We start from the raw sequence: 26,066 nt of genomic DNA on the forward strand, positions 1-26,066 counted from the left end.
TCTGCAGTTTAGCGCTGCCTTCAGCCCAGGGCCTGACCTTGGAGACCCAGGGTCGAGTCCCACATCAGGCTCCCTGCATGGAGCCTGCTTCTCCCTCTGCCTGTGTCTCTGTGTCTCTCATGAATAAATAAATTTAAAAAAATCTTTTAAAAAAGGCTTAATTATGTAGATAATTAAATTTTATCTTTAAAACTATACTCTGAAGAGAAAGAAGACTAAAAATGTATAGGACGAATTAAGGAATACGTAGTGGAGACATACCCTTACACATTTTAGAGATGATAAGACTCACTTGGTTTAAAAAAGATGTGCAAGATAAAATATCCAGTAAATTAGTAGAACTGAGACTTGAAGTTCAGACTTCTGATTACGAGTCTAAGACATTTACCACATCACCACAGCTGTGCAGTAGAGAGAAGTGTAAGCATAGCTGCAATTAATTTGAAGAGTAGAATGTAGAGTCCCTTTAAATTTAGACAAAACATTGTTCTTCAGTGGAGAGCCAGCATGTGGTAGGAACTGATTAACTTATAGCTGCTTTAAAGGTACCCTCAGGTACTCATGTCAGCAATGTACTATTTACCAGCCACCAATCTAGAGGTGATCTTAATATGGAAATCCTTAATTTGAAAATAAGGATGATTTCATATTACATTCCCAAGAACGTAATTGTCTTTAAATTGCCCTCCTTTTCTCAGAAGATTTGATCTCTGAAGCCTGAAATGAAACTTTAACATTTTCAATTAAATTCAAGCCTTCAAGGTTTTGTTGAAACTAAGAAAATGATTTGTGAAACTCTTTTTAAACTCCCTCTGAAATAAGCTTCAAGCTAGTAAAGTTCTAATTCTTAACATTTAGACCAGTTATAAAAGAGAAGTTCCTTAACGGTGGTGAACTTCTTTCATAATGTTCAAGTTATGTTAAACAAAAAAAAAAAAAGAATGAAATATTTTTTCAAATTGATCAAGATTTTATTTCAATATCTGAAATTTTTAAAAAATAAATGGCTTGTTGGTTGATGCATTGTCTAGGAAGTAGAGGCAGTAAAAACCAATAAAGAGAATCTTGGGGATCCCTGGTGGCTCAGCGGTTCGGCGCCTGCCTTTGGCCCAGGGCGTGATCCTGGAGTCCTGGGATTGAGTCCCACATTGGGTTCCCTGCATGGAGCCTGCTTCTCCCTCTGCCTGTGTCTCTGCCTCTCTCTCTCTCTCTCTCTCTATGTCTATCATGAATAAATGAATAAAATCTTTAAAAAATAATAAAATTGCATCAGTCTTTAAAAAAATAAAGAGAATCTTACTGCCTTTTATTATTTGACATCTATGATTGAATACACCACAGTTATGACATACACTACAAATTTTTAATATTCTCCAAATTTTGTTGAGCATTATGAGATATTTCCACTCCAAACATCTCAAAAAGCATTACTCTATTGCATTTTCAGTTTACTCATTCATTTTCTGAATGATAATAGTCTTCTCCCCTTTCAGATAAGAAGTGCTATTATGGGATATGTTTTTCAAGATGTTTAAAATATGAGAATATCATGTAATCATATTATTTACTTCTGTTATTTCCCTGTGGTAACAAGAAATTAGACACTAATACGTATCATGGAATCCCACATTATGTTGCCATCGGTCTGTTATAATACATAGGTCCGGTTACTTTTTCCCCTCTTAGACTCTTTGTATTTTGTATTAAAGGGGTGCTTGGCTGACTCAGTTGGTGTAGTATGCAACTCTTGATCTTGAGATTGTGAATTCAAGCCTCATGTTGGGTATAGAGATTATTTAAAATTTTTAAAATATCTTTTTAAAAAAAGAAAACCTATCATTCCATTTTTACAATTTTTTTATAGACATGACAAATACTACTTAAAAATGACATTCTTGAAGATATTTCTTTTTTTAAGCCTAGTTTACTGTAATCAAGAAAATTACAAATTAGAGTATTATTATCTTGGTATAAATTTATAAATTAAATGTAATAGATATCAAAGGAGAATGCACAGAAAGATTATTTTATCACCATAGTTGGATATCTTGCAAGGGTTTGCACCTGGCCTTCCCAGTTAAGTATTGGATTTTTATAGGTTCTCTACAATCTTGAAACTACACAACATTTTGAATGAAGATGAATATAAAAATATCATGAGACCCAATGGATTCATCTTACAATTAAGTCTAAAAGTGATGTATTCTCTTATATAATTCTATTAAACCCAAAGTGATGTGGTAACAATTTAAGTAAAGATGAAATACAAGCTTTATTTTTTGGTGCAAGGCAAAAGAAAATAGTGCACAAAAATTTATGTTAAATAGAAATAGTCCATTATTTGTATGTCAACTGAAATAGTAAGAATATTAAGTATGAACTTTAAGATTTATCTTAATATATAGACTAGGGAATTATATATTGTGAATAGTTATCATGCTGACACAATTCATTCTTCTATTACTCTAGAAATTTCTTATATTTATCTCCAATAGAAATTTCATAAAGAATTAGATTTAATCTTTTAAAAATAAATGGGCAAACGTGATTGCCTAGGTTCTGAGCTCCAGAAGGCATCTACTTGAAAATAAAAATCTCTGTGATTATTTATTTTAAAATGAAAAGAATAACTATGCAAGAAAAATGTCAAAAGATATTAAAGTGACTAATACCCTAGAATTTTGTTATATAATTCTTTTGACACCACTTTTTTCTGTGACTTGATATTTTATCCCTTTGTATTTTGACTATTGTTACCTGATGCCAGTTTGTACCATGTTAATAGAATTTACCTCAGGAAGTCAATGCCTGCATTTTACTGCTCTTATTTAAATTATCAAAGAGAGGTGACTTTATAATTCTTCCATCTAGCTTATACAAAATCAACCTAATAACAGATGTATGCTATTTCTAAGTAAGGTAAGTAATATCTAAATATCTAAATAATATTCAGTTATTTCCAGTGATGGAATAAATCACTCATTTCATATCTTAATCTGGTAGTAAATGGATAGCCATCTGTATTGTGCTTAAATATAGATCTATTAGAGGGCCAATGATTTAATGTGTTAGCTAAATATTCTGGTCATGTTAGCACTGATTTAACAAAAGCTTCTACCTCATATTTGTGCACATTCTATATATCACAACTTTGCTTTATGAAATTTTTTTAATACTCTGAGATTAGAACAGATTTTTAAAAATAGTGAGATTTGAAGTTATAGTAACTCCAGAACATTTTCAAAGTGAGAAAAATCTTGCAATGTGAACTTCCAAGCTTTAGCATATATACTGTCTCATAATTAATATTATGTATAAATTAACATACATGCAATAACATACATAATTTATACATATGTATAAATTAACATATATTTGTTGATACAAATCAACATACATATGAACACCTTTATTATGCATAATTTATGACCTCTTCAAAAACAACTGAGACAGCATAACACAATCACACATACACTAGCACTGTATTGTTAAGAATAAAAAAGAATATTAAAATTTATTTCTCAGTAAAAGAGTTAATTGTCACAAGACTGGGAAATGAAAATACACATTCAAAATTGATCACTTAACCTATCTATAAGCATTCTGACCAATCAAGAAAGAAGAAAAAGAAAGTAAAAACGGAAGATGGGGCAGTCCAGGTGGCTCAGCGGTTTGGCACCGCCTTTGGCCAGGGTGTGATCCTGGAGACCAGGGATCGAATCCCGCATCAGGCTTGCTGGATGGAGCCTGCTTCTCCCTCTGCCTGTGTCTCTGCCTCTCTCTCTTTCTCTCTCTCTCTCTCTCTTTGTGTCTCTCATGAATGAATAAATAAAATCTTTAAAAAAATGGAAAGGCAATTAGAAAAGAAAGAATGAAGGAGTAAGAAAAGAAGGAAAAATATAATGGACTTTATTGTATTTATCTTTAGTTTAAAAACCTATAAAACTTCAAAGGGAAAAATCTTTGACACTAGTATTTTAGGAGTCATTGATCTGTGTCTTTGTGTTCATAATCCCATTTTTTTATTTTCATTCTATTCTCATATGTATCCTATTTTCTCAGGAGAGTTGTTTATCTCTATTGTCCTAGTTTAATTATAAATAGCTCCTCTCAAAATAGCAAAAGAACAATAAATTATGTGGTCATCCTAAACAAACAGAAGGCCACGTAGCTATGGATAATTTCTCCAGCATATTCTTTGAAAAATATATAGATTTTCTTTTACTGATGACTATAGGAAAACACTGAAAAATTTAAGGATAAAAAGAAATTCACCATGCGAAAGTATTTTTAAGTTAATTCAAAGTATTCTTGTTTATTTTTACCCTTATTAAATCATTCAGATCTTTTATCAGGGTTAAATAAACAGAATTTCTTTAGTACCACCACCAATTCATCTATTATATTCAATAATACGAATATGATTTCATCGATTTTTTCTTATTAGAAAGGAAAGACAAGAGAGAGGGCAAGAGGAAGAGAGAACTACTGAAACAAATCATTTAAATTGATATATAACATCCAAATTTTAACGGTGGAAAGTGAGAGTCTCTCACAAATTCCCTCACCCATCTCTTACTCTAGCATGCTGTCCATCCTGACCACCATGTTCTATTCTTAATTCTCTAAACAAATTGTGTAACATCTCAACTCTATGCTTTTGGAGGGATGGATACCATTGACTTATCTCATGGCACTCTCACTGCCATAAACACACTAACTTATTTATCTATCTGGTTTATTTTTCCCTCTTCAAAGAGTATCTCAAATGTTAGTTCCCTAAAATACAAACGTAGATTTAATCTTGCAAACAGCCCACATAGCTTAATATGAGCTGTATTGGAAGCATCCCATGTCCTCCCTGGAGTGGGAGATAGAAAAATGGGAGAGATCAGGATCTGAAATGCTGTTTATTGACTTAGAGAGACCCTTAATGGATAAAGGGTACTGAAATAGGGAACTTAATGCTTTATGATATTTTAGGGAAAATGACCACACAAAAATCATTTTCAAGTAAAACAAAACATGTAATTTTTTAAAAGATTTTATTTATTCATTCATGAGAGACACACACAGAGAGAGAGACGGAGAGAGAGACAGAGAGAGAGAGAGAGAGACACAGGCAGAGGGAGAAGCAGGCTCCATGCAGGGAGCCTGACGTGGGACTCAATCCCAGGTCTTCAGGATCAGGCCCTGGGCTGAAGGTGGCCCTAAACTGCTGAGCCACCCCAGCTTCCCCAAAATATGTAATTAATCCTCCTCTCTCCTGTACATTAATTAGCTTTCAAAGAAATTAACTTTCAAAGAAACACTCATCATGATTCATTACAAAACTGAAGATTGCTTAAAGAAATTTATTAATCGAAAGTATGTAATTAATTAGCCAATAAAATGATATGATGAAAATATGTTTCATAAATAAAATAGGAAGAATAAAATACTTTTTAAAAAGTAAAATTGGGAGTGTCTGGCTGGTTCAGTATGTAGAGCATACAACTCTCGATCTCAATGTCATGAGTTCAAGCCCTATGTGACATAGAACCTACTTAAAAAACACAGAAGTAAAAAAAAAATGTATAGCTAATATTAAGTAAAATGAATATAAGATTTTGGTGTTGTTTTTCTTAAAAGAATATCAATAAATGAAATTCAAAGTAGAAGCTAAATATCACATTATAAAAATTTAAATATATTTAAGAAGAATAATAGAAAGTTAAAAATACTTGGCTGACATAAAACAAATTTTAAATGTTATTTGTGTCAATCAAGATTGCACTAGTAGCTTAACAGATAAAAGTTTAGTGTTTTAAGAAAATAGAAGTTGATGTCCTACTCATGAAAAGTCCAAAACAGCTCCTCTTGATCTGAGAAGAGCTTTATTACACAAAGTATTTTAAAAACCCAAACTGTGTCTATCTTCTACTACATCATTTTCAATGCAGGAAGAAAAACCATGGAGAAATAATGTGCATGGCTTTTTATTATGAGTCATGTCTAGAAGTAGTATACATCAGTTAGGAACACATTCCAGAACTCCCTCACATGGCCAATCCAACTGTAGGTCAATCTGTAAAATATAGTTTAACAATGATGTCAGAGGAAAAAAGAATTTGGTTGATCTTTTCCACATTATGCAATTCAATCTGTAATAAAATTGAAATTATAACTTTAAAATAAAATTTTAAAAGAATGAAGGTATTTATATGTTTTTAGACAAATTCATCTGGAAGATGTTCTGTAGATTTAGGCTTGAAAACCGTTTTATACTGCTAAACTTTAAATAATCTCTTTTATTTTTCACACTAATTTGGTAGATGGATTGGGCTGTAGATGACCAATAATGAAAGGATAACTCTCCTGCAAATAGAAAATCTATTATCTTAACAATTGCAGCAGTCATATGTGATGAAACTGATAGTCTAGTTGACTGTGTGGCACTACAGGAATTGAATAGTTGGGAGCACGATGTAGCGGATTTTGTGATGTACTGGATATACATATATCCTTTCAAGTGTGAATAATTTATTTTTTTTTTAGTTTCCAGAATATATCTGGTTGATAACCCTCAGCTGGCAGCCCTCTAAGAAGATTGCCTTGGCCATAAGGAGATACTTTGGCTGCATCTTGCTTCTTTACCAAGGATAGTGTGTTTTTAAATATTACTTAATGCAAGTGATTGCATCGTTGCCTCATTTCAGAACGTCGCTGAAGGGCTATTTCAGTTTGGCTGACACCTTTCTGATGTTGTAACACATTTCAAATTATCCCTTGGCCTAATATTACTCCTTTTTCTTATTCCACAGGTGAGCATTCCTAGTGTTAATCTTCTTAGTGTTTGCTTCCTGGTAAACTCTTGTACCACTTGGTAGAAGTGGGAGAAAAGAAGTAATACATAAATTGGAATTTTCCAGCTGGTTACTCATTGGCCAGATAACAATAGGAAGCCCACAAACAGTGCATTTGTTTAAATTTACACAGGTGAAGGTCTTGCATGGTATACATGCTTTAGATTATCATGCCTTTATTATATATGTAAGGAGTCATAATTATAAGGATAATAGAATTGAGTAGCTGTTGCAAGGCAATTGATATTTTGGGAAAAGTTAGTGAAAGCATGACAGTGGCTAATTATCATCTGAAGACTAGGTGAGACAATTAGGAGGCTTTTTTGGCAGTACACAAAGAGACTCCCACTTCATGCAGAGGGCAAATAAAGCTGAGGAACAGGCTCAGGACTTACATAACAAGAGAGCTAGAGAAAAGGTTTATTTCTCAATATGGGGTATCTGCTATTCCAAGATTAGTGCCCTAGTCATACATTTGAAAATCTTGACATTTGGGATGCCTGGGTGGCTCAGCAGTTGAGTGTCTGTCTTTGGGTCAGGGTGTGATCTTGGAGTTCTGGGACGGAGTCCCACATTGGGCTCCCTGCATGGAGCCTGACTCTCTCTTTCTGTGTCTCTCATGAATAAATGAATAAAATCTTTTAAAAGAAGGGAAAAAAGAAAATCTTGACATCCCAGATTCTCCTGTACCTTCAGAAATAGCCAAATTCTGTTAGCAGCCAGAACTCTTCCCTACTTAAAAAAAAAAAAAAAAAAAGTGTAAATGACAAGATAATGTACACCTCTCAGGATCCGCCATTATCTTCTTCCCTATCCACTAGGCCAAAAACTAGGGTTGATTCACAACATAACTTGTCAAGGGAAGCCGCACTGCTAAGGAAGACCAGGCACCACAAAGGAGTGTCAGAACCTAGCCAGTATATTCTGGTAGGAAATCATCGTGTACGTATGTGATGGGACATTATGGTATGTAGCCAGGATGTGGTACCTACAAGTGACTAGCCTGGCTTTTAAAGCTTTGGAAAGAGTGAGAACATACCAAAAGAATTGGCAAAATTTCCACCTCAGATGACACTAGAAGAAATTAAAAGGTTTAGAGAAATGGGCGAGTAAATCTACAATGTAGGACCAGAAAACCCAGCAAATGATTATGCTCCCTTAGATAGCCTGAATTTACCAAAATAATAAGCAATGTGCTCAAAGCAGTAGCATAAATATCCCTAAGAAACTCAGTGTTAGCTCTCCTCTGTAGACCAGAACTGACTTTAGAAAATGCTGTTGTAATTCTAAACTCATAGATTCTAACTGGGACAATGATAGGATGCCAAAACTGTAGAGGCCAGCTGGCAGTACCTTACTGTTTAAAGCAAGGTGGTAACAATTACTATAATGTGAGTCAAGGTCAGAGTGACAGCCAGGGAGCCTAACCCAGACAGCTTTGGGAATGCCTAGAACAAAGATTCCTTAAGGGTAAGATGGATGGGCAGCCAGTACTGATACTGTTTATTCTCTACAAACAAAAGAAATTGAATATAGTAATGAGGAATGTGAGAAGAGCCAGGGTAATATTCATAATACTACTTTCAGATCTGAGCCAGCTTTCCAATCTAGATCCCACTGAGAGAGAAGAGGCTAGGTCTCCAGAAGGAAGGAGCCTACAACACCATGGCTATTATACAAGATAATAACTCCCCAGTCCTTCCCTCAGGGAATCTATAACCATTTATTTAGATAATTTCATAGTGAGGGAAAAAAAAATGTCTTCAAATCTGGGGACCATTGAACATAGGATCCAAGCTAACCTTTATGCCTTGCATGAAAAGCATTAACGTGGATCCTTCATTAGAATGGTGGCCAAGTAATAAATGGACTCCTCACCTAGGTCTGCATTACCATAGATCTACTTGTTTGATGGACTCACATGGTGATTTTTTTTTTTTTTTTGTCACTAAGTGTATAATTGTAATGGGTATACTTGGGGATTTGTATAATGCCCTGTAGCTCCTTAGTCAGTGGGGTAAGACTCTTACACTGGGGAATGTTTGTCTAACAAAAGCATTCTTTGCACTCACATCAGAAAGGCAGTCAGAATTCACTGTTCTTGAAGGTTAATGCATTCACTGTTCCAGGGAGTGAGGGATAAATCCTATGAAGCCTCAGGGACTGCAAATCAATGAAATTTTCGAAAGGCTAATGAGCTAGACTATGTTAGCACATGCCCTGTGAAGCTACATTTCTCAACTGGGAGAAAGGGAGATTTTTGTTCCTCAGCAGACATTTGGTGATATCTGGAAACATTTTTAGATGCTATAAATGGGGAAGTAAAATATTAGAATCTAATAGGTACAATCCAGGGAAGCTTCTAAGCACCTACCAATATATAGGGCAGACCTCTAAAACAAAAGTTAACTTGCCTGAAGTCAATAATGCCAAAGTTGAGAAGCTCTGCACTAAAGTAAGAGATAATTTTTATTCCGTCTCACACTTCCCACAAACTAAGAAATATGACTTTTAGAAGACCTCATGTTCTCTAACTCAGAACAATTCTGAAAGGCTGAACTTACTTCAGAACTTCCTGTGTGATTGGCGCCACACCTTTGTTGAACCAAGCCTCTCTATATGCCCACCTTACTTTATCCTCTTCCCCAACAGGACATGATTGCAAGATTAAACCCTAATACAATTTCTGCTAAGTAATCTCCATTTCAGAGCCTCCTTCCAATGAGATCTAACTAGCAAGAATACATAGACTCAAGTTCAATTTGTTGCTTGTCCACTTAGTAGCCGAATAATCCTGGTTATATCATTTAGCTTCTTTGAGCCTCTGGTTTGTCATGAATAAAATGAAAATAATAATAGTTTTATCACAATATCATTAATTTATTATGCAACGGTAAGGTACTAAATAATTGTACTAGATTTATATTATCTTTTAACTGAAATATTTTGATTGAGAAAGAAACATGAGGAAAAAAAAACAAATATTTCAAGTAATAAAAATTAGGTAAGTTTATAGTATTAACACATATAGTAGATTTAGATGAAAAAAACACTATAATTCTTATGAAAATTCACAATTTTGTTTCCTTTAAATTAGTAAACTAATCAATCAAATTCTTTATAAAGCTTTTTAAATTTCTTTAGCAATTCCCTGTTTTCAACTTTCTGTTTCTATGGTGACAAGTGCCCATTTAGTTATTCAATCACAGAACAATACTTTATTGTGTTTTTCAACCACAAAATAAGTCCTTTTTAAAATAGGTATTCTCAAGCAGTAATTGAAGTAATAAACTCTAAACTCTAATATGTCAACCACTGACGTTAATGACAGTTTCTAAAGTTTTGAAATATACCTGAAACATGAAATTATATTTCAAAGCTTTTTTAAATCAAATGATTAGACATTTAGAAACTTAATATTTTGCCATTTGTAAGAAAAGTAGATTTCCCAAACATTGCTGATTTCCCAAACATTGGTATTTAACATACAAATGAAAAAAATATACAATTAAATTTAATTAACATAAATGAATGATAGTAATAAAAATGAAAAAAAACAATTAAATGAAAAGATAAATAAATCCTATTAAGAATAATTACTAAATTCAAAAATTGAAAATAATGTAATAATAAAGATCATTATAACTTTTAATTATTTCATACAATATTATAAGTAAAATTATAACATTTCAAATAAAGATATCATTGGATTGCATTAATTGTATGTATTATTAATACCATAGACCTTATATAAATAAATAAAATGAAAATAAAACTTTAATTTGGCCAAAGTTTTTCACCAAAATGATTTATTTTAATAGAATAAATAAATCTGATAGTTTTTTTAAATCAATAGTTTAAAAGTGTAGTCATGAAATACAATTTAAGAGCTATGCTTTAAATTTTGTTAATTAATCATCCCTCAAGGTTTTATTTTGTTTTGTTTTGCTTTATTTTAAACACACTAATGATATTGGCATATATATTCTTTTCACCAAAACAACTCGATAACACAGTTCTAGGGCAGGGAGGAGATAAAGGCAGAAATGTCAGTAATGTTGACCTAGGAGAAAACAGAGCCATGGTCCAATAATGTGCTCTTTTATACTCCATCCTATAAGAGGAAAAGTATCTAGACATCAGCTGAGAATTTCACTAGAAGTAAGGAGCAAATGAGGTAAGTATATACTGAGAGGCAAGTATTACTTACCAGACACTTAATTTATTCTTTTCTCATTTCATACAAACAGGCACCAGTAATAATCACATAGATATTATTTCCATTTTGGACATGATGAAATCAAGGTTGAGTGAGATAAGTGAATGTTATTAGCTCAACTTTTTTAGAATTAGGATTCAACAGTCTTGATTAATTCAACAGACTATGGTTTCTCTATTAGAAGAAGTTTCTTCCATATTAGTTCTTTCAATTTTTTAATAAAAATAATAAATCAGTTTCAAAAGCCAGCAACAGCTGAGTACACTCATAAGGGGAAAAGGTAGAAGAGTATATATAATACGGTGTAATACTGCTCCACCGCCTAGGGCAAAACAGGAGCCACTTAGAAAGTAACTACATTAATACTACTGTTCTGTTGTGACTTTGATCATTAGCTGGAGCTTGTGCATTAAATAATTCATAACAGAAGAGGGCCCAGGACACTGTGCTTTGGTTATAGGTAGCTAATTTTTGCTGGTGTACACTTGGTGAGCTACTAAAGCCTACTGTTTACATCAGAACACCCTCAGGGTGAGACAAATTTGCTAACTGATTGGAATTTCTTCCTTCTCTGAATTTTCAAGACACTTAGACCTTAAATATCTATCTTTCCCTTGCTTTGTCTCTTACAGCAATGTTTCTAGGCCATCTTTCACACCCGAATTAAAGCTCTGAAGTTCGGCAGAAATTGAAGCTTCTTCTCTTTAGTATCTCTCACATCTAGCAGTGATGTCCACAAAATGGGAATTTCACACATTGTTGAGAGCCATATTAATTGAAATTACATATTTTGTTTGCTTTAACCAGAAATCGTCACAATAACATATAACACCATTTATTCTGTGCAGATGACATTAGAAAATAACAATGCATAATAATGCAAGGCCTGTTATTCAAGGCTTTGTTGATATAATCTTGATGATACTAATAAAAATGTTGCATTATTATGAAGACAGCTTCTCTTTTTAGGAAAAATAACACTATCATTTAGCTTATTAAATGTAACTTGAGCTCTTCTTCAGATGCACTCATAATCAGTATCAGCTTTTAACATTAAGCTTCATAACAGAAAAATCAGTAAAAATAAAGCTCAGAAATTTTATTCAAAATATTTCTATTAAGTTATGACTTTTGGAGATTTTATTTCTTGAAAAACATCTTTTTTTCTCCTAAATGCATTTATTATATTTTGGAAATATATGGAAGGAAGTGTGTCTCATAAATTTTAATTTCTCATTCAAGTTTTGCCTAAAATTCAAGTAATAGTCTTTTTTTTGCCTTCATATTATTGAAATTTAAACGAAAGAAATGTAGGGGTACCTGGGTGGCTCAGTTGGTTAGGCATCTGCCTTCAGCTCAGGTCATGATCCTGGGGTCCTGAGATTCAGCTCCATGTCAAGCTCTCTGCTGAGCTTCCTGCTTCTCCCTCTTTCTCTGCCTGCCACTCCCCCTGCTTGTGCTCTCTCTCTCTCTCTGTCAAGTAAATAAATAAACTCTTTAAAAATATTTTAAAGAAATAAATAAATGAAAGAAATGTAAAACAGTAGAATGGAAAAAATATTGGCCTTTAAAATTGGAAGATATATTTTAGTTTATTTTCTTCTCAATGACAAGGTATTTAGTTAAATATATGTGTGTGTTTATATAAGTATATATATATTTATATATGCATTTAGTTAAATATATGTATTTATTTAAATACATATATTTGTTTCCTTCGCCAACATGACACAGTTCATTCAGACTATGAAAGTTAAAAAAATGTAGTGAATAGGAAAGTGATTTACATTCTAAAAAAGAAAGTTTACATACCAAGTATTTGATTATTGATATCAGATATTTGGTTATTAAGCCTTGGGAAACTAAGCAGAACTTTAGCCATTTGTGATATTTCATTGGTTATGTTATTAATGCTTTACAAAATTGTTTCTATTTCTGGGTGTGTGTTCATTTTGCGCTATGTGAAAAATCAAGAATTTTTTGGAAAAAATGAGATGAATGATATTTGTGTTTAGTTTATCTTTCATTTATCTTTTCCTAACTGCTTTGCAAACAAACAAATATTTGTCCTTTATTTCTTTGTAGGAACATGTTCTAGTTAACTATGAAGATCAGACAACTGGGAACAACCTGATCCTTTTAAAATTTTATTTTATTATTATTATTTTTTTAAGATTTTATCCATTTGTTCTTGAGAGACAGAGAGAGAGAGAGAGAGGCAGAAGGAGAAGCAGGCTCCATGCAGGGAGCCTGAAGTGGGACTCGATCCCAGGATCCCGGGATCTCACCCTGGGCTGAAGGCAGACACTCAACCACTGACTGAGCCACCCAAGCATCCCTCCTTTTAAAATTTTAACATTTATTGATAGAGTTGGAAACATGGGTTATTTTGCTTGCAATTTTTCCTTAGAATTTAAAATGTCCATAAGAATCTTCATATTTGTAAGAGTATTTGTTCTGTGAAATTAAATCATCAGTGAATATGTGTACTTGTGCATTATATTTTACTACTATGTTCGGAAAGATATTAGCAATGCAAAATGGTACCTAGTTCTGTCCTTGAGAAGAAAAGATACTTATCTTTTTAAACAACAAGTGAAATAAATAAAATAATAAATGATTAAACAAAGCCTGAGAATTCTTTAGAAGTTGTTCTTGCAGAGTACCACTAGGAAGAGATAAATGAGAGACAGGTTTTCTCTTCCCAGTGTGTTTATGATTCAAAGGTCAAGGCTGCGAAATTCAATAAAATGGTTATTTTTTTATCTGCCCATGACTAGCATCTTCTAAAATTGCTAATTACTTTTGAGATAATTTCAACATTAAATCATTTTCAAGACATCCAGATTCAACATAATTTAGTTTCTTCTTACAGAAATGGATGAAGGAAGAAGACACAATACTAATCTAAAGATTAGCATCGAACAGAATAAGATATTCTATGTCAATGGGTATCTGGCCATTTGTCAATAGAGAACCAAAAAGGAGATCATAGAGATAATGCTTTATTTTTTAAAAAATATTTATTTATTTATTCATGAGAGACACAGGCTGAGACACAGACAGAGGGAGAAGCAGGCTCCCTGCAAGGAACCAGATGCAGGAATCGATCCTGTGATCATGTCCTGAGCCAAAAGAAGATGATCAACCACTGAACCACCCAAGCGTCGTGAGGTAATGCTTAACAAAACCCATTTCTAGAGCTCAAAAGGGGAAAAAAAATGTTTGGTTTTTGTATAACTCAAAAAATTTTTAAACAAAAGCACCTTACTACTTTCAGTGCCAGACTTGAGTAGGCAAGAATGTCTCTGAACCAATTTCTCAGAATGGTTATTAACCTGTTATTGTATTGTAGAATTTCCAGGATGGCAGGAAAAAAAAAAAAAAAAAAGGCATCTAAAAGTCCATTTCTCCATAAAAGCAATGAGAACCCTGGCAAAACTTTTAAAAATCATTCTTTCAGAGTACTTGATTTCAAAAACTAAAAGCTTTCTTACCAAAAGCTATCCTGTTTATGCAAGAAAAGTGTTTAAATCTTTGTAAGAATAATGATTTGGGGGAATTTCTGTTTTCTGTATTTAAATATTTTTCTCCTTTTGGCACCTGGATGGCTCAGTCAGTTGAGCATCTGACTCTTAGTCATGATCTCATGGGTCTTGGGATCAATCCCCAAATCCAGCTCTGCACTCAGTGGGGAGTATGCTTAAATATTCTCTCCTCCCCAACTCCCTGCCCCATCCTTAGCTTGTGCTCTCTCTCTCTTTTTCAATAAATGAATAATATCTTAAATATTTTCTCCTCAACTTGTTTGTGGCCTTGAAAACTGATATCTACACAACACCATTGTGAATATTAGCAAAATTGTAGCCACTGAAAGGGGGGCACAGAATGATAATGGAATGCCCCCAAAAGTCCTATTCCCAGAGAATTATTACTACATGACCTATCTAGCATATAATGGCAGAACCCTGAAATATTCCATTCGCAAAGCTTTGTCTTTATTTGAACTAACTTTATGCTTGTTCAGAACAAACTTTTCCTTGTGGCATTTTTCAAAAGAAAAAAAAAATCTGTTGCAATTGTTTAACATCATAGGTGCCTGAGGCAGTGATGTCATTTGGGGCAATAAAAAATCTAATCAAAAGCTTACAGAAAAATCAGAGTGGTGAGATGAAAATAGGGGCTTATAAGTCAGGATATATTCCTAGTGATCTAGGGAAAGACAGGTACATATACAGTACTTTGAGCATGCCCAGAGAAGTTCTACCAAGACCTTATTGTCTCACCTCACCTCAGTTTTTACCTATTGTTCAGGCCAATATTAGGACTCTGGACAAAGAGAAACTTCCATCTAAGTCTCTGTTGTGAACAGCCAGAGGATTAAACACAAGCCCTGATTAAACACAGAGCTCCTTAGTAAAGTGTGGGAGGCTTAGGGATTCAGAACTGTTAAGAAATCTTTAGCTAAGCCAAGAAAATAGCACTGGACAAAGAACATTGATTTCAGAAAATTTTCTAAGAAAGTCATTAAAGAAGCCACCAGCAAAAGCAGCAACAAATACTAGCCATAGATACTGGCTGGGGGTGGGAGATGGCAGATTTGCATACAAGACTCATCACATTATATTATTTAAGTCTAGTATTCAACAAAGAATTATGACACTGAAGAACCAGAAAGGTATGGGTTCATCAATATAAAAGTTAAAAAAAGAAAGAGGTTAATAAATACTTTTGCTAGGGAAGCTCTGACATTGGACATATTGGACTCCAACTTTCAATCAGTTACTAGAAATATGTTCAAAACCTAAACAATATCATGTCAAAATTATAACAGAAGTATAAAAAGGATTTCTCAAAATCAGAATATCAATAAAGAGATCAAAATATTTTTTTCAAAAAAGAACCAGAGCCAAATAAAAATTCTGGAATTGAGAAAGTACAGTAACTGAAATGAAAAATTCGAAAAAGTTACTCAATGGCAGATTTCTGCTGGCAGAAAAAAAGGCAGGAGACCTGATATAAGTTAACTGTGATTATACAGCCTGAGGAACAAAAAGGAAAAAAAATGAAATAAAATGACCTCAGAGATTTCGGAACAATATCAAGCATACCAACATATGCATAACACTCCCAAAAGAAAAGGAGCAGAAAAAAATATTTGTAAAAACAGCAAAGATAACCTTCCAAAGTTGATGAAAAATGGATCCATTCATCCCACAATTCAACAAACTGAAAGATAAACTCAAAGAAATCCATAACCTAGACACATTGTAGTCAAACTATCAAAAGCCAAGAAAGAGAAATTTAAAAACCGAGACACTATCATATAAAAGGGATCATCAGAGTACCACCCATATGCCTTCAGCTCAGGTCGTGATCCCAGGGTCTTGGGATGGAGCCCCACATCAATCTTCCTGCTTAGCAGAAGTCTACATCTTCCTCTCCTTCTGCCCCTCCCCTCCCCTGATGTGCTCTCCCTTTCTCTCTTTCTCAAATAAATAAAATATTTTTTAAAAAGAGATCATCAAGAAGATTAACAATTGACTTCTAATCAGAAACTACAAAAACAAGATGCCAGTGGAATGATACAGTTAAAGTGCTGAAAGAAAGAGAATTCAACAAGAATTCTATATCTAGCAAAGCAAATTCTTTAAAAATGAAAAAGAAATGAAGATAGCCCCTGACTACCAAAAACCAGGATAATATGTCACTAGAAGACTTGCTTTTTAAGAAATATTGAAGAATATCCTTCAAGCTAAAAAGAAATGACACTACATAGTAACTCAAATACATATACATATAAAGATCATCAGAAAGGGACATTACATACATGAATATAAACCATAGTATACATGTATCTTTTTGTTACTCTTTTCTTTTCTTACCTGACTGAAAACAAAACAAAACAAAACTGCATGAAACAATAATTATAGAACTGTGCTGATGAGCTTATAAGATATAAAGACATAATCTTTATGATTTTAATAGAACAGAAGGAGAGGGGGATAAAATTGTATTGGAGCAAAATTTTTGTATGATGTTGAAATTAGGTTGGTAGTAATCCAAATAAGATTGTTTCAATTAAGGTGTCAATTGAAAAAAAAAAAAAAGGAGAAAAAGAAAGGATATAAGGGAATTCCAAGGAAACCGCTAAATTCAATTTAATAATATAGTAAATTAAAAAAAAAACAAGAAAATTACAATAATATGCAAGAAAATATTTAACCCAAAAAGAAAACAATGATGCAGAAAATGGAACAAAAAAGACATATAATGTGCAAAAGAAATCCCAAATGTTTGACACGAGGCCTAATTACAGTAATTACAATAATGTAAATTGATTTAACACTCCAATCAAAAGGTGGGTATTGAAATAGTGGATGAAAAAGAAAAGTCCAACTACATGTTGCCTACAAAAGCCCTATTTAGGATTTAAGACACAAATTGATTTAAAGTACAAAAACCAATATAAACTTGCATGCTAATACCAGACAAAATAGAATAAACATTATTACTAAAGACAAAAAAAAAATCTTTTATAATGAAAAGAGGAGACAATAGAAAAAAATCAACCAAAGTTAAAATTGGTCCTTTCAAAGGATCCACAAAGTTGGCCAACCTTTACCTACCCAGAAAAACAAAAGAGAGATTTGTATTACTAAAAATCAGAGATGAAAGAGAAAACATGATGCTTTTAAAAGAAGCAAAGAAATTATAACAGCAGACTATGAAAAACACGGGTGCCAACAAATTAGATAATCTACATATAATGGACAAATTTCTAGAAAGACACAAACTACCAAAATCAGCTCAAGAAGGAAAAGGAAATCTGAATAAACCTATAATAAACAAAGAAATTTAATTAGTAATTTAAAACTTAACACATACACAAAAACTCATTGTTAGATGTTTTCAGTAATTACTTCTACCAAAGATATAAAGAAGAATAAATATCAATTCTACACAAAATCTTCCAAGAAAATTAAAAAGAGGAGGGAATACTTCCCAACTTATTCTGTAACAATATAATTATTATATAATTCTTATACAATATAAAATTATATATCAATATTATATATTATAGAATTATAATATTACATATAAAATATTATATAATTTTATAATTATAATATTATAATTCTATAATATTAGCCATTGTTATTCTGTTATTATTTGTTAGACCCAAATCAGTGAAAGAAATCACCTGAAGAGTTATAGAAAATATCCTTTATGAAGTTATATGCTAATATTTTCCATAAAATATTAGCAAGACAAAACTGGCATCATATAAAAATATTTTAGATCACAACCCAATGGGATTTATCTCAGGAATGCAAGATGAATTTAACATTTAAAGTCAATCAATATACTACACCACAAGACAAAAGAAATAACAACATATGATCTCAATAGATGCACAAAAAATTTGAAAAAAAACCCCAACATATTCTTATCATAAAACACCCCAAAAATAGGAACAGAATGGCACTCTCTAAACCTAATAAAAACATCTATTAAAAATTTCACAACTAAAAACATTCTTACAGTGAAAGACTAAAGGTTATCCCCTCAAGTTGAGGACCAAGATAAGTACACTTGCTCTCACTGCTTCTATTAGACATTGTCCTAGAGATCCTATCCTGGAAAATTAGATAAGAAAAAAAGAAATAAAAAGCATCCAGAGTAGAAAGAAGAGATAAAATTGCCCCTATGAGCAGATGATATGATAGTATAAATACAAAATTGTATAAAAAACACAAAAACTACTAGGACAACTAATGAAGGATTTCAGCATGGTTTTAGGATAAAAAAATACACACAAATTAATTGCATTTTCTGAAAACAAAAATTCCAATAAAATTAAAGAATTATATTTATTTATAATAGCATTATAAAGAATAAATATTTAGAAAAAATATCGAAAGAGGTATAAGAATCTACATTTTTGGCATTTACAGAGCACCTAGATAAAAGAGAAGGGATCCTATATTAATGGTTTGGAAGACTTACTATTCTTAGGATGGCAATACTAGTGAAAATGATCCATAGAGTCAATCTTTGCCTAAATTCTTGCTATCTTTAGGCAGACATTGACAAGTTGGTTCTAGATTTCATACGGAAATGAAAGATACCCAGAATAGACAAAACGCTCAAGAAAAAAAAAAAAATTTGAGGACCAAATACTTTTCTCTATTTTGAATATTACTATAAAGCCACACTAATCAAGACACTGTCATATTTACATAACCCTAGATATACACATCAAGATCAATGGAACGTAATCAAGAATCTAGAAATAAACCCTTACACTATAGTCAATTGATTTTGACAAGAATATCAAGACAATCCAATGGGCTAGTCTTTTCCATATTCAGAACAATGAAGTCGGGACCTTATATCACATCATAGAGAAAAATTAATTCAAGTTGGAAATATACTTAAGTATAATATTAAAATTATAAATAAATTAGAAATAAGCATAGGAGTAAATTTCGTGATGTTGGATTAGGAAATAGTTGTTTTTTAATATATATATTATATATATATTTATATATATATAATATATATATAACCAAAGCACAAATGACAGAATAAATAAAAAGTTGAATTGGAATTCATAAAAACTTAAGCCTTTATGCTTCAAAAGATATTAAGAAAATGGAAACACTGGGCAGCCCCAGTGGCTCAGCAGTTTAGCACTGCCTTTGGCCCAGTATGGAATCCCTAAGACCCGGGATCAAGTCCCACGTCAGGCTCCCTGCATGGAGCCTGCTTCTCCCTCTGCCTCTCTCTCTCTCTCTCTCATGAATAAATAGATACAAATCTTAAAAAAAAAAGAAAGTGAAAACACAAACCACAGAATGAGAGAAAATATTTATAAGTCATGTATTTGTTAAAGGACTTCTATCTAAATACATTGAAGACATTTACAGCTCAATCCTGTTTTTAAAAAATGGTATTTTCTTTCCACACTTACTACATCAATTATATTTCCTCCAAACAAATAGTGGCTGCCCTAGATTTACAATTAACTAACCTTAAGTCCATCTTCAAGTAACATTATGCTACATATAATGTAGGTAGCTACTAATAAAGTATCACCAATTCTTCCTTTCTGCCCCTTGTATTATTGTCATAATTAATTTACCTATCCAAAAGCATTGCTACTATTAGTACATTAAAAACCCCGGGATCTTTTAGATCAATTAAGAATAAAAAATAAGATTTTTGTTTTACACTTATTTATTCCTTTCCCAGTCTTTTTTTTCTTTCTTTATGCAAATCCAATTTTCTCACTATAAAATTTTCCTTCTCTTTGGAGAACTTATTTAAGCATTTCTCACACAGCAGATCTGCTCGCCAGAGAATTCCTTTTTTCATGTGTGACATTCTTTATTTCTTCTTCACTTTTGAAGGATAATTTTATTTGATATAGAATTTTACATTTCATTCTATTTGTTTCTTGCTTGAGTGGTTTCTGCTGAGAAGTATGTCTAATTTTTACCCTTGTTACTATATAGATAAGAATTTCTTACTCTGGCTTTTCTCAAGATTTCTTCTGTGTTTCATTTATTACAGTTTAAATATGATATACCTACATATAATTTTCTTGGTATTTATATTCATTGGTGTTATCTGAGCTTCCTAGATCCATGGTACAGTTTCTGTCATTAATTTTGGAAAATCCTTGACCATTATTATTTCAAATATTTTTACTTCAATCTTTTTTTCTCCTTCTGATATCATATATATATATATATATATATATATATATTACACCTTTAAAAAATCTCCATCAGTTTTTGGATAGTATTTTTCCTTTTTTTTCTTTTATTTTCAGCTTGGGAAGTTTCAACTGACCTGTCTTCAAGCTCACTGATTCTTCCCTTGACCATATCCTGTCTACTGATGAGACTATTGAGGGCATTTTTTTTCTTTCTGCTATGCTTTATTTTAATTTTTATTATTTACTTTTGATTCTTAGAATTTTCACCTCTCTGTTTGCATTACCCATCTGCTCTTACATGTTGTCTACTTTTTCATTAGTGCCTTTTTCATATTAATAATAGTTGTTTTAAATTCTCTGATTCGGGTCTTCAGATTCCAGATTTCTCTAGTGACCTTATTTTTGTCTCCCCTTTTATTTGGGGCTCCCCTAAGTACTGTTCTTAGGGATTCTGTGTCTTGTGGCTAGTTTAGCTATAATCTACTGGAACTCTGTTGATGTAAAGATAAATAGTAAGGCAGAGAAAGCACTCTATAATATTATGATTGCATCTCATTATTTTAATGGGTCTATTTCACTGTGCTGTGACTTTCACAAGTGCTTCTTAGCTTTTCTTCCACTCTTAGATGAGACAGCAAGTCTAGAGGGTTTCGGAGTGGGGTAAATGACATTTTCCATGATAGGATAGACTCTTAAGTATTTTCCTTGGAGTCCTTTGCTATGGAGAAAGCTCTGGGTGTATTTCAGAACTATTTGTCTTTTCTAACCCCTGCCAGAACCACTAGGAGATCTTTCTTAGATCTTTATTGGGTGCCTAGAAAGAAAACCCATAAAAATGTGCACCACCCCACACGCAAGACTGCAAAAGCCTTCCCCACCCTCTGGTGGTTTATTATTCTCAAACTAACTCACAGTCAGCTTCTAGCAATTTGTTAATATTACTATGTTGATGTTCTTACCAGTTTATGTCTCCTGCTTCTCCTGGAAAGCCAAGAGACATCACCTCTGATTCTCTGTATGTGCTTATGTCTCTAGATTTTGAGGTAGCAGTTTGCTTTGCAATGTTGGTTTTCTTACAGGTGCAAGAAACATCATTGATTTTCAGTTTGTACAACCATTTCTTATTATGATGGTAGTAATGACTTACAAGCTCTTTAGCTATTGGAGCTGAAATTGGAAATCTATTAATACTCACTGATAAAGTATTAGCTTTATTCTTAAAATTTGTGCTACTGTGCACTTAATTTTTTATGTGGCATTTCCTCTTTCTGCTATTAACTTTGTGGTGAATTTGACAAAAGCTCTTGAAATATAATTCTTGTCTGTATCTATTTACTGGCATTTGAAACATCTTTTCCATTACATTCTCATGTTACTCCTCCCCTTTTGCCAAGTGAGAGCCTGCTCAGCTTAACTTGTTAGAAGGCTTCCAGTTGCTTCCACATCCAACCATTTATCTTTCTTCTCTTCTTCACCCATTGTACAGGTGTCCCTCTGCTATTTCTTTCACCCTACATTTAGCAGTCCCAGTTAGTGGCACTTAATAGGATCTCGACTCATGCCATGGTATCTGGCATATGGTATGAGTTGATGTTTAAGAGCAATAAAATGGGAAAAAAAATCAGTGGCTATTCATCAGAGTTTATTAATATAAGTTTGTTAAAACAGGAGTATTTAAAAAATTAAAAATCCAAATGATGTGAAAAAGTACACTTTTACTTAAAAATATGTGATTAAAAGTCTATTATTTTTCTGATGCCACAATTTAAGTGTTCACATTGTGACTTTGAACTGCAAACCTGAATAAAGTACAAGAAACATCTCACTCAATTCTCTCAGTGTTTAATTCACTCATTTTAGAGATAGGAAAGTATGCCTCAAAAAGTAAAGTGAGTAGCACAGATTTTACAATCTACCAATTTACAGATCAGTGCTCTTTCATTATATCATCCTGTCTCTGACACCTCTGAATAATTTGCTAGTTGTAGACAGATAAATGGAGGCTATGGATTGCTACAATTTTCAGTCAAGGCAGTCTCAACCAATAATGTTACCAACAATATCCCCCACAGACATATTTATTACAACCATTCCCTGTTTTGTTCTACATCAGCAGGTCCATCTGGCAGTAAAGGATTGACCAGGTGTTCTGGGGAAAAGTTGGCACACAACTGCCTTGAATATTGTGATACTAGCAGAAGGGAGAGATTTTGAAAATGAAAGGAAATTAAATTATTCTTGGTATATATGAGCTTACAAGACATTTTTAGGTGGTAACAATTATGGAACATCTTTTGCTTTATTTGTAGATTTTTTTGGCTTGGTTTAAAAAATCAAAAGGAAGTATAAATATTCAAGAGAAATGGAGTGTCATATCCATTAGTGTCATGAATAAACAAAAGCTTAGGTAAGCAACTTTGAATATCTGTAGTTAAATGCAAAAAGAAAATAATGTATAGCATATCTCACCAAAACTATTTATTATTTTAAAAAGTAATAATAATAAAAACTGTTTCTTGATTAGTCTTGATTAGTTGGTACCTGACTCAGGTTTTTTCAATCAGATGATCAGAATAAGGTTTACAAAGGACCTTTGCCTTATTAAATTGAATTTTGTGGCTCAAATTAGTTAATCCTTTCCCTAAAGTGAATAATTTCCTGTGTACATTAGCTTATCAAAGACAATGAAGGTATTAAGAGACCAGATCTTACTTTAATACTACAGAACTATGATTGAATAACAAATGTAGTTCCTGTCCACTGAGGCTTCAAACAGCCCCCAAGAAGCTTTACCAGACAAAGAGATGTTTTTTGTGTGGAGCACTGGTACACATTAATGAGACATTTCTATTGCTAGTACCAGCACAATGCAATGCCCTTGACTTTCATTATGTAACGATTAATACCATGGCAAAAGTGTTTCTATCAGCCTAGAATATTCATATGTTGTATCATAAAATATACAGCCGTACAGCATTTCTATGGTCCTTTAAGTCAGGAAAAAATGATTAATGTTCTATGATTTAATTAACTGTTATTTAAGATTTTATTTATATTTTATTTGATATTTTTACCATAACCTTTACATTATATTTAAACTGTTTCAACTAAAAGTATTATTTAGTGACTTTAGAAAAACAGAAAAAACAAAACTTAAAATCAAGGTTGATGATTATACTATTTAGAAAGAACATTTAAATATACAGCTCTTTTTATATATTAATTTATATATATGTGTGTGTTTGAATTGGACATTTAACCAACTGAGTTACCCAGGCATCCCATTTTGCTATATTTCTTCAACATCTTCTCAACTGAGAATTTTGTTGCCTACACTGTTTTTGTTGGCTTTCCAGTGACATTCCCTCCAGGGTTTATTCTTGGTTCTGACTAAATGTATTCAATGGTCATCACCAATAAATCACTGAGATCATCCTTGTTGTCATGTTATCTTTTACATTGTTTAATTTAATTACCAATGTTATGTCTTCAGAAGTACTCATTTTCTATTTCCTGAGTCTTTTATACCATAGAATCAGCCAGCTGCTTTAATTCTTTTATGACTATTAAGATGAGTCTCATTCTTAGATCATACTTAACTTTCCTTCAGGACTTGACAATGGCTGCTTTACTTATCCTCTGATGAATAGCATTTCTGTGGAAAAATATAAGGCAAGTGATTTTACTCTTACAGGTAACTTTTCTTACTACTCATGGAATGAGAAATTACCTTTGAAATTCAGAGGTATTGGTGTATTCACCATGAATCTCAATTTTTACTTTTGGTGTCATCTTTTCTTCCAAATAGTATACTCTGATAGCTTTTTATTTGTATTATTCCATCTAATTTTTCTGTGAATTTATTTCCTATATAATTTATTTTTTTCCTATTGTATCCCTTATGAATATTATTTGTATTGTTTACTTAAGGGATACCAATTATTTTATGTTGCATCATCTGTGTCTTTATATAAATAAGTTTCTTTGTATTGATTTAATGTCTTTGACTTTTCTTCTATGTTCACTACAACTTCTGAAGCCTTTTTCCCATAACAGCAATTTAGTTTTCAACTGTATTTATTTTGCTTCCCTCAGTTTCTAATTTATTTAATAAATCCAATATTGTTCTGCATTTAGTTTATTTATTTAATTCTGTCATTTACCTCTATATAATATCCTATCTTTTAGGTATCTGTTTACTGTTTTCATTTTACTGATGTAACTGAATTGAATTTTTTAATAACTCAGTGCTTCTAAGGAAGTTTCTGTATCCCTTTTTTAGCTGTTTGTTTTGTTATTGTTACTGCTCTTTTATGTGATAGATTTACTTATATTTTGTGACACTTCATAATCATAGGTAGCGTAAATGGCCTTCTACAGGTTCTTTTTTTTAAAACTGCAGGGCAAGTGGATTCTTTTTGACACCTATTTTTTTTTTAAGATTTTATTTATTTATTTGAGACAGAGAGAAAGAAGCACAAGCACAGGGGAGGGGCAGAGGGAGAGGAAAAAGCAAACTCCCCGCTGAACCGGGAGCCCAGCAGGGGCAGTGATGCCAGGATCCCAAGATCACGAATTTTTCTCAGGCGCTTACCTAACTGAGCTACCCAGGTGCCCCCCTTTGTTTGTTTTTTTTTTAAGATTTTTTTTCTTTTTTTTTTTTCTTTATGATAGTCACACAGAGAGAGAGAGAGAGAAAGGCAGAGACACAGGCAGAGGGAGAAGCAGGCTCCATGCACCGGGAGCCCGACGTGGGATTCGATCCCGGGTCTCCAGGATCACGCCCTGGGCCAAAGGCAGGCGCCAAACCGCTGCGCCACCCAGGGATCCCGGTGCCCCCCTTTGACACACTTTCAAACCTAATTGATATTTCCAATAGCTCAAGGACCTTCAGTTAAGGAAGGATAAAAGCATGGTGAGCATTGCTTGGGACTCTTTTCTGTACATTAAGATCTCACGAGGCATTTGGTTTTAGGGCCTAGTTTTAGGGCCCTTCCTTTGTGAAGTGTCTGTCTTATACTACTCACATGAGTTTTCACTCATTCTCTTTTCAACCCACTGAACCCTCTATATAATATCCTATCTTTTAGGTATAGATTATGAATTTAATGACCAATTTACAAATATAGAACTGAAAAAAATGGATAAATATTTTTTGAAAATTGAACTTACAGTACAACATAACTACAAAAAATGAAAGTGATAAAGTATATTAAAAATAAAAGACATCTGTTTATCAAAGACACTTTATGAAAGTGAAAATTAGCAGAAATTA

At 32.7% G+C, this 26,066-nt stretch overlaps 1 long non-coding RNA gene across 2 annotated transcripts in view; it reads left to right on the top strand.

Moving 5' to 3' along the window:
• The window catches only part of LOC144301602 (uncharacterized), a 28,761-nt gene extending 4,278 nt beyond the window's left edge, over positions 1 to 24,483 (top strand). Inside the window, exons 3-6 of one of the 2 annotated variants that reach the window (XR_013368365.1) lie at positions 6,538 to 6,803; positions 14,109 to 14,238; positions 23,101 to 23,198; positions 24,402 to 24,483. This is a non-coding gene — a long non-coding RNA (uncharacterized LOC144301602). The remainder of the gene's footprint in view (positions 1 to 6,537; positions 6,804 to 14,108; positions 14,239 to 23,100; positions 23,199 to 24,401) is intronic. The other variant, XR_013368364.1, reaches the window with a different exon arrangement.
• The last annotated feature ends 1,583 nt before the right edge of the window (positions 24,484 to 26,066 follow it).

The sequence above is a fragment of the Canis aureus genome, chromosome 30, assembly GCF_053574225.1.
Source record: "Canis aureus isolate CA01 chromosome 30, VMU_Caureus_v.1.0, whole genome shotgun sequence".
NCBI lineage: Eukaryota > Metazoa > Chordata > Mammalia > Carnivora > Canidae > Canis > Canis aureus.